This window comes from Chiloscyllium plagiosum, unplaced genomic scaffold (genome assembly GCF_037043375.1).
Source record: "Chiloscyllium plagiosum isolate Xiang-an unplaced genomic scaffold, Cpla_swu_hap1 HiC_scaffold_44, whole genome shotgun sequence".
Taxonomy (NCBI): domain Eukaryota; kingdom Metazoa; phylum Chordata; class Chondrichthyes; order Orectolobiformes; family Hemiscylliidae; genus Chiloscyllium; species Chiloscyllium plagiosum.
In genome coordinates, this window is record NW_028270182.1 from 32,653,153 (window position 1) to 32,663,132 (window position 9,980).

The window sequence follows — 9,980 nt, forward strand, 5'->3', positions numbered from 1 at the left end:
AAAGCAAGTCTGGGGATGTCACAGAGATAGGAAAGAAAGGCCGGAGATGTGACAGACATCGGAAAGCACGGGTCAAGATGTTACAGAGATATGAATACAAGTCTGGTGATGTTACAGAGATAGTAAAACAAGGCTGGAGATGTTTCAGAGAGTGGAAAGCAAGGCTGGAGATGTTACAGAGAGAGGAAAGCATTCTGGTAATGTTGCAGAGATAGGGAAGCAATGTTGGAGATGTTACAGAGATAGGAAAGCATGGCCGGAGATGTTACAGAGAGTGGAAAGCAAGGCTGGAGATGTTACAGAGACAGGAAAGCAAAGCCGGAGATGTCACAGAGATAGGACGTTTGGCTGGGGATGTTACAGAGATAGGAAAGGAAGGCTGGAGATGTGACATACATAGGAAAGCAAGGGTCGAGATGTTGCAGAGATATGAAAACATGTCTGCAGATGTTACAGAGATAGTAAAGCAAGGCTGGAGATCTTTCAGAGAGAGGAACGTAAGGCTGGAGATGTTTCAGAGAGTGGAAGGCAAGGCTGGTGATGTTACAGAGTGAGGAAAGAAAGGCCGATGATGCTTCAGAGATAGGAAAGCAAGGCTTGAAAGGTTACAGAGATAGGAAAGCAAGGCTAGAGATGTTACAGAGATATGAAAACAAGTCTGGAGATGTTACAGAGATAGTAAAGTAAGGCTGGAGATGTTTCAGAGAGTGGAATGCAAGGCTGGTGATTTTACAGAGAGAGAGGAAAGCAAGGCCGATGATGTTACAGAGATAGGAAAGCGAGGCTGGAGATGTTACAGAGATAGGAAAGCAAGGCAGGAGATGTTACAGAGATAGGAAATTATGTCTGGAGATGTTACAGAGAGTGAATAGCAAGGCTGGAGATATTTTTGAGACTGGAAAACAAGGCTGGAGATTTACAGATATAGGAAAGCATGTCTGGAGATGATACGGAGAGTCGAAAGTAAGGCTGGAGATTTTACAGAGGGAGGAAAGCAAGGCCGAAGGTGCTACAGAGATAGGATGAAAGGTTGGAGTTGTTACAGAGAGAAGAAAGCGAGGTTGCAGATTGTACAGAGATAGGAAAACAAGTCTGGAGATGTTACAGAGATAGTAAAGTAAGGCTGGAGATGTTTCAGAGAGTGGAAAGTAAGGCTGGAGATGTTACAGAGAGAGGAAAGTATGGCCGGAGATGTTACAGAGAGAGGAAAGCAAGGCAGGAGATGTTACAGAGATAGGAAAGCATTCTGGTAATGTTTCAGAGACAGGGAAGCAAGGGTGGAGATGTTACAGAGAGAGGAAATAAGTCAGGGGGTGTTACAGAGATAAGGAAAGCAACTCTGGAGAGGTTACAGGGTTGGAATGCCAGAGTTGAGATGTTATAGTGATTGGAAAGCAATGCAGGAGATGTTACAGATAGAGGAAAGCAAGTCAGGAGATGTTACAGGGATAGGAAAGCAAGGCTGGAGATGTTACAGAGATTGGAAAATAAGTCTGGGGATTTTGAGGAGAGTGCGGAAATCAAGGCTGGAGATGTTACAGAGAGTGAATAGCAAGGCTAGAGATATTTTTGAGTCAGGAAAACAAGGCTGGAGATATTACAGAGGTAGGAAACCATGTCTGGAGAAGTTACGGAGAGAGAGGAAAGCAAGGCTGGAGAATTTAAAGAGATAAGAAAGTAAGGCTGGAGATTTTGCAGAGAGAAGAAAGCAAGGCTGGCGATCTTACAGAGATTGAATGCAAGTCTGGAAATCTATACTGGATGGGCCATTTCAAATCCACCACCCAGAGGGGCTCAGCAGCAGCATTGCTGATCGACATGGACGTGTCCAAAAGGTAATAGCTGCTTGACTGGGTCTGCACCGGGTCGGGAGGGAATGATTGACCGGGAGAAACATACTTTACCTCATCTTCTCCAATCTACCGCCTGCGGACACATTGACGATGGCTATATTGGGAACGGTGACTACTGCACACAGTATTTATGGAGACAAAGCCCCACTTTCACATTGTGAATAGTGTGTGTGTGTGTGTGTGTGTGTGTGTGTGTGTGTGTGTGTGTGTGTGTGTGTGTGTGTGTGTGTGTGTGTGTGTGTGTGTGTGTGTGTGTGTGTGTGTGTGTGTGTGTGTGTGTGTGTGTGTGTGTGTGTGTGTGTGTGTGTGTGTGTGTGTACATATGAGAGATGCTCTCACCATTCTGAACGGAACAGATTTCAAAGCGATCTAAAACTCAGCACTGGCCTGTGTGAGGTCATGTGGGTCAATACCTACAGAAGCAGATTTGTACTCTTGCATAATTTTCACTGTCCATGCCTGGCATATGCTCCACTTTACCCTGACCATCAGGCCAGTGGATAAACCCTTGTTCAATGTGAAATACAGGAGGACGATCCAAGAGCAGCAGTTACACCTCAAAATGAGGTGACGTTACCAAACAGGACCCCTTACTCACCTAACAACATAAACAGCTAGTGACAGACATATCTAACCAACAAATCAGACCTAATCTCTGCAATCCTGTCACATGCAGTCAGGTTGAATTGTGTGGTCAATCAAACAACTCAACAGAGAAAGAGTATCCCCACATACCAATTCCCTCAATGATGGAAAAGCCTAAAACAGCAATAGAAAAATTTAGGCTCGATCATTCACAATAATGTTCAGACAGAAGTATTGATGGAGTGATCTATTTTAGGTCCCCTCCGTATGGCATTTTTCAGCTAATTCGATTCACTGTATGTGGTATCTACAAACGGATGGAGGGATTGGAGAATGCAAAGGCTGTGGGCCCTGATAACATTCCAATCAAGCTGTTCCTGCTGGGATACAGCACTGGGACCTACCTGACAATGTGGGGAACTGTCCGGGTGTGGGTTCAATGATATGGTCAGTCCAGTTCTGGATAACGGTAATCCCTGGGATATTGCTAAGTGGGTGTTCAGTGATGGTGGCATTGAAGATTGGAAGACATAGGTGTGTCCGGGTGTGTCCTGTACACATACAGACAAAACATCAGACAATCAGTGATTGCCCCATTGCTCTAATCCCAATCATTAATAAAATGATGAAGATGTCATCTGCAGTGGGATCAAGCAGCACTTCCTCAACACCAACCTGATCACTGAAGCTCAGTTTGGGCTCTCATCCCTTGGGCTCATTGAACCCTGGGTTTAATGATGCACAACAAGAAAACACACATCTGAAATCTAGAGGGGAGGCGACAGTGACTGCACTTAACATCATCATAACGACATTTGACCAAATGTCGCATCCAGGATTAACGGCAAAACTGGAGCAAATACGAATCATCTGCACTGGCTGAAGTTATACCTGAAAGGAAGGTGGCTGGGGTTGGTAGGGAGCAGACATCTCAGCTCCAGGACAGCTCTGCAGCAGTTCCCCGGGAGAGGGGTTTCAGAGTAAACCTGTAGGTCAAAATTGGAAAGGTAAGGTACCATACTCCTACAGGATGATAGGGCTGCTCTCTCGTTAGACAGAGACGAATGGTGGCAGTTTAACTGGACAGTCATCATGCCTCAATTAAGGGAGAGGTTGAGTAGAACAGTCCTTTAGTCACCCCAGTCAGTGAAGGAATTAAATCCACACTGTTAGCATTAATATCTAGCCGTCCAATTGATTGAGCTAACCAAGTCCTCCCTCAGCTCCATGGGGAAGATACTTTAACATTATTCTGCTCACATATGCTGTTAGACACCTCTGGAGCTGGTGGAACTAGAAGCAAGCTTCCTTGCTCAGACAGAGGGACAGTATCAGTGAGCTTTCAGAGTGCTCTCTGCCCCAGGTCCAATCATAAATGACCATCCCTACACTATAAAGTAACAACTGGGGATGTTTGCCAATGATTGGAAAATGTTCAACACCATTCGTGATTTACTCAGATACTGAAGCAATCCTTATCCAAATGCAACAAGGACCTGGAAATATGAAGGAGTGTGCTTAACAGTGACAAGTGCCATTTCCATTACACACGTGCCAGACAACGATTACCTGTAACAATAGAAAATTGAACCATACCTTCCAATGTTCAATGCCACCACCATCACTGAACACCCACCTAGCAATATCCCGGGGATTCCCGTTATCCAGAACTGGACTGACCATATCATTTCATTACTCATTCCTGTGAAGGGTTTATTCTAAAACGTCGACTCTCCTGTACTGCAGATGCTGCCTGACTTGCTGTGCTTTTTTCCAGTGCCACAATTTGATACATATAAATTGATTGGCAACAAGAATATGTCAGGAGCTAGGAATCCTGCAGAAATAACTCACCTTGTGGTTTCCGAAAGCCTGCACACCATCTATAAGACACACATTGAATGTGTGTGTGATGGAATAGCCCATTTGCCTGTGTGAGCGCAGCTTCAACCCTCATCCACTGGCTCTCAGTAGCAGAAATGTCTGCCATCTACACGGTGCTCTGCAGAAATTTACCAAGGCTCCTTACAATGTACCTCCGAAACCAAGACCATCAAAAAGGACAAGGGAAGTAGACACATGGGATCATCACCATATTCACGTTCCATTCCAAGCCACCCACCATCCTGATTGGGAAGCATATTGTTGTTCTTTCAGTGTCACTATTTCAACGTCCCTCCGTAATGCACATCTACAACACATGGACTGCAGTGGGTCAATGCGGCAGCTCACCCACACCTTCTCAATGGCAATACGTGATGGGCAATAAATACCATCCCAATCATATTCTATGAATAAATTAAAATGAAAAATATTGTCATGCCCAATGCTGGACACTGTGCTTTGGGTTTTGTCTGCTCAGGCTGGTGAGGTCCAGGCAGTAACTTGCTTTTCGTGAACAGCTGAACGAAAATGATGTTCGAAACAATCTGTCCATCTCTCAGACGCATGGTCTACATACCGATCATCACACAGACACTGGCATTCATATTGCACATTACTGAGCTCTGAGATAGACAGAAGCAATTCAAAATGTACTCCTATCAGACTGAAACATGTTTAACCACACAGTGATATTGTTGCCACGAAAATGATTATGAGTGCGCATTAACTGGGAGAAAGTGAGCACTGCAGATGCTGGAGATCAGAGTCAAAAAGTGTGGTTCTGAAACAGTACACCCATTCAGGCAGCATCTGAGGAGCAGGAGAGTCGACTATTGGTTCACAATATTAATATAAGGGAAAATAATTGTATATTTTCAAAGTCCTTGTATTTAATAATAATGTGGTCTTGGTCGTGGTAATGAGACTCATCATTTGAATGTTCCCTACTGTGAGTTGGGCACTGTTTTCATCATATTGTTGTGATAAAAGTGAACTGAATAAAGGGGGGAAATAATGTTTATTAGACAATCTAAAAGTTGGTACTAATAAAGACTATAGAAACTTCAGCAAAAAGACGTTACTGTTCAATGTGAGAACAATGCCGCAAACAGTTACACAGAGATTTCCAGCTCAAGTCACACACAAGGATGTTGGGATGGAATCATACTGTCCATCAATGGAGCTGCACAATACTGTTTGGATACTGACATTGTGGGGATAACATACACTGGATATGGTTTATGAGGGATTCAATGTAAGATGCCATGTGCTGCAGGAGCCCATCACCTTTATAACACCTTCATTCAGGATCGGGTCTAAGGTATAGGATTACAGAGATTAGGTGGCACACAGAAGAGATATATTTGCAAGACATCGTTGTTTCCAGGTCATTGTTACAAATGCTGGACTGCGTCTGGACCAGCGCCATGTGCTTGTCCATTGACCAGTCTGCCCCACACATATCTCCCCATTGTTCAGGTATGTCTCTAACCAGACTGTTGTGAGGGATTGTGTGAGTAACAGCCCAGCTCCAGTTTTGGAGCTCTCTGAACAGATTGTGAAGATGGCCAGTGTTTTGCAGGTAATGATGAGGCTCAATAACACGGTGTCTGAATTCAGGCTTTTTTCTCAAAGTCATTTTTGACAGCTTTGCTGCCTGCAAGATGGTGTGTTTAGTGATCTGAACATGAATCGGCTGTTTACTACAGTCACTGAATTGTGTAATAGTTAGCTGTGTACTCTGGTATTTTAATTATTGTTCACTTCAATTGTTTTCAACTGAAAAACAATGTTGTTTGGTTTATTTTCAAATATGTAAGAAACAAAGTGATATTAACTCTTCATTACACAAAATATAAAAGTGACCTGCTGTATATCTCCCTTAGAATAATCAAGCAAAAGTTAAATATTGCTTCTGAAGCAGGATTATGTGAACAGGACTATGTCCCAGGCAACATCACCATCCTCTCTGGTAGGGTCTGGCCCACTGACAGGACACAGCCAGGCAGAGAGGGCAGATCCTTGGTATATCGACAATACAGTGCTCAGCATTGATGCTGGATCCTGTGGTTGCTAGACTGCTCTGTGGCAGGTTATGGGGAAATAAAGAAAAGGGAAACATATCATTGACCACAACGTCACCGATATGCCTGCTGCAGATATACTTCTCCATTTCATACATCGGTAAGAATGGTCACTGCACAATGGGAAGCAAGGGCACAATTTGCAGACACTCCTCATGACATGAAGACCTCTGGGCAATGAATGGGACAAACTTTAAACAGATTGAGCAACAAATTATGAGGCATCCATGAGATGCAATGGGCCATCAGCAGAAGAATTGTGCTCTGTACAACTCATACAGTCTGCAACTCAATGGCGCAACATACCGTCGAGTGTACAGTAACGATCTCGGCTCGACCTACCTCTATCAGTACAGTAACCATCACGGCCCGAAATATCTCTCAATGTATAGTAACCGTCACAGCCCGACATACCTCACACTGTACAGTAACCATCACGGCCCGAAATATCTCCCACTCTACAATAACCATCATGGCCCGACATACCTCCCACTGTACAGTTACCGTCACGGCCCGACATACCTCCCACTGTACAGTAGCCATCACGGCCCAATATACTTCCCACTGTACAGTAGCCGTCACGACCAGACATACCTCCCACTGTACAGTAGCCATCACGGCCCAACATACTTCCCACAATACAGTAACCATCACGGCCCAACATACTTCCCACAATACAGTAACCATCACGGCCCAACATACTCCCCACAATACAGTAACCATCACAGCCCAACATACTCCCCACTGTACAGTAACCGTCACGGCCCGAAATACCCCCCACTGTACAGTAACTATCACGGCCTCAAATACCTCCCACTGTACAGTAACCATCACGGGTCGACATACCCAACACTGGACAGGAACCATCATGGCCCGACATACCTCCCACTGTACAGTAACCATCACCGCCTGACGTACCACGCACTGTACAGTAAACATCACGGCCCAACAAAACCCCTCACTGTACAGTAAATATCATGGCCGGACATGCCTCCCACTGTACAGTAACCATCACGGCACGACATATCACCCACTGTACAGTAACCATCGCACCCCGACATAGCTCCCAATGTACAGTAACCGTCACACCCCAACATACCTCCCACTGTACAGTAACCATCATATCCCGACATACCTCCCACTGTATAGTAACCATCACGGCCCGACATACCTCCCACTGTACAGTAACCATCACAGCCCGACATACCTCCCATTGTACAGTAACCATCACAGCCCGACATACCTCCCACTGTACAGCCACCGTCAATCACCGACATGCCTCCCATTGTACAGTAACCATCACGGCCCGACATACCTCCCACTGTACAGTAACCATCACGGCCTGACATACCTCCCACTCTACAGTAACCGTCACCCACCGACATGCCTCCCACTGTACAGTAACCATCACAGCCCGACATACATCCCACTGTACAGTAACCATCACGGCCTGACATACTTCCCACTGTACAGTAACCATCACGGCCCGACATACCTCCCATTGTACAGTAACCATCGTGGCCCGGCATACCTCCCGCTGTACAGTAACCGTTAAGGCCCGACATACCTCCCACTGTACAGTAGCCGTCACAGCCCGACATTCCTCCCACTGTACAGTAACCATCACGGCCTGACATACCTCCCACTGTATAGTAACCATCACGGCCTGACATACCTCCCACTGTACAGTAACCATCACGGCCCGACATACCTCCCACTGTACAGTAACCATCGCGGCCCGAAATACCTCCCACTGTACAGCAACCATCACCTCCTGACGTACCATGCGCTGTACAGTAAATATCACGGCCCCACATAACCCCTCACTGTACAGTAACTATCATGGCCGGACATGCCTCCCAATGTACAGTAACCATCACGGCCTGACATACTTCCCACTGTACAGTAACCGTCACGGCCCGACATACCTCCCACTGTACAGTAACCATCACGTCCCGACATACCTCCCACAGTACAGTAACCATCACGGCCCGACATACCTCCCATTGTACAGTAACCATCACGTCCCGACATACCTCCCACAGTACAGTAACCATCACCGCCTGACATACCACGCATTGTACAGTAACCATCACGGCCAGACTTACCCACATAATACAGTAACCATCACGGCCCGACATACCTCCCACTGTGCAGTAACCATCACGGCCCGACATACCTCTCACTGTATAGTAACCATCACCGCCTGACATACTACGCACTGTACAGTAACCATCACGGCCCGACATAACCACCCCACTGTACGGTAACTATCATGGCCGGACATACCTCCCACTCTACAGTTACCATCACGGCCCGACATACCTTCCATTATACAGGAGCCATCACGGACCGTCATAACTCTCACTGTACAGTAAACATCTGGGCCTGACATAACCCTACCACTGTACAGTAACCATCACGGCCTGACATACCTCCCACTGTATAGTAACCGTCACACACCGACATTCCTCCCACTGTACAGTAACCATCATGGCCCGACATATTACCCACTGTACACTAACTATCACAGCCCGACATACCTCCCACTCTACAGTAACCATCACAGTACGACATACCTCCCACTGTACAGTAACCATCACGGCCCGACATACCTCCCACTGTACAGCAACCATCACACACCGACATGCCTCCCATTGTACAGTAACCATCACGGACCGACATATCTCCCACTGTACAGTAACCATCACGGCCTGACATACCTCCCACTCTACAGTAACCGTCACACACCGACATGCCTCCCATTGTATAGTAACGATCACGGCCCGACATACCTCCCACTGTACAGTAACCATCACGGCCCGACATACCTCCCACTGTACAGTAACCATTATAGCCCGACATACCTCCCACTGTACAGTAACCGTTACGGCCCGACATACCTCCCACTGTACAGTAACCATCGCGGCCCGACTTACCTCCCACTGTACAGCAACCATCACCGCCTGACGTACCACGCACTGTACAGTAAACATCACGGCCCGACATAACCCCCTATTATACAGTAACCGTCACGGCCCGACATACCTCCCACTGTACTGTAACCATTACAGCACGACATACCTCCCACTGTACTGTAACCATCAAGGCCCGACATTCTTCCCACTGTATAGTAACCATCACTGCCCGGCATAACTCCCACTGTACAGTAACCATCACGGCCCGACATACCTCCCACTGTACAGTAACCATCACCGCCTGACGAACCAGGCACTGTACAGTAACCATCACGGCCCGAAAAAACCCCCCCACTGTATGGCAACTGTCATGGCCAGACTTACCTCCCACTGTACAGTAACCATCACGGCCCGACATACCTTCCATTATACATGAGCCATGACGGACCGTCATACCTCCACGTGTACAGTAACCATCAGGGCCTGACATAACCCTCCCACTGTACAGTAACCATCACGGCCTGACATACCTCCCACTGTACAGTAACCATCGCGGCCCGACATACCTCCCACTCTACAGTAACCATCACCGCCTGACGTACCACGCACTGTACAGTAAACAGCACGGCCCAACATAACCCCTCACTGTACAGTAA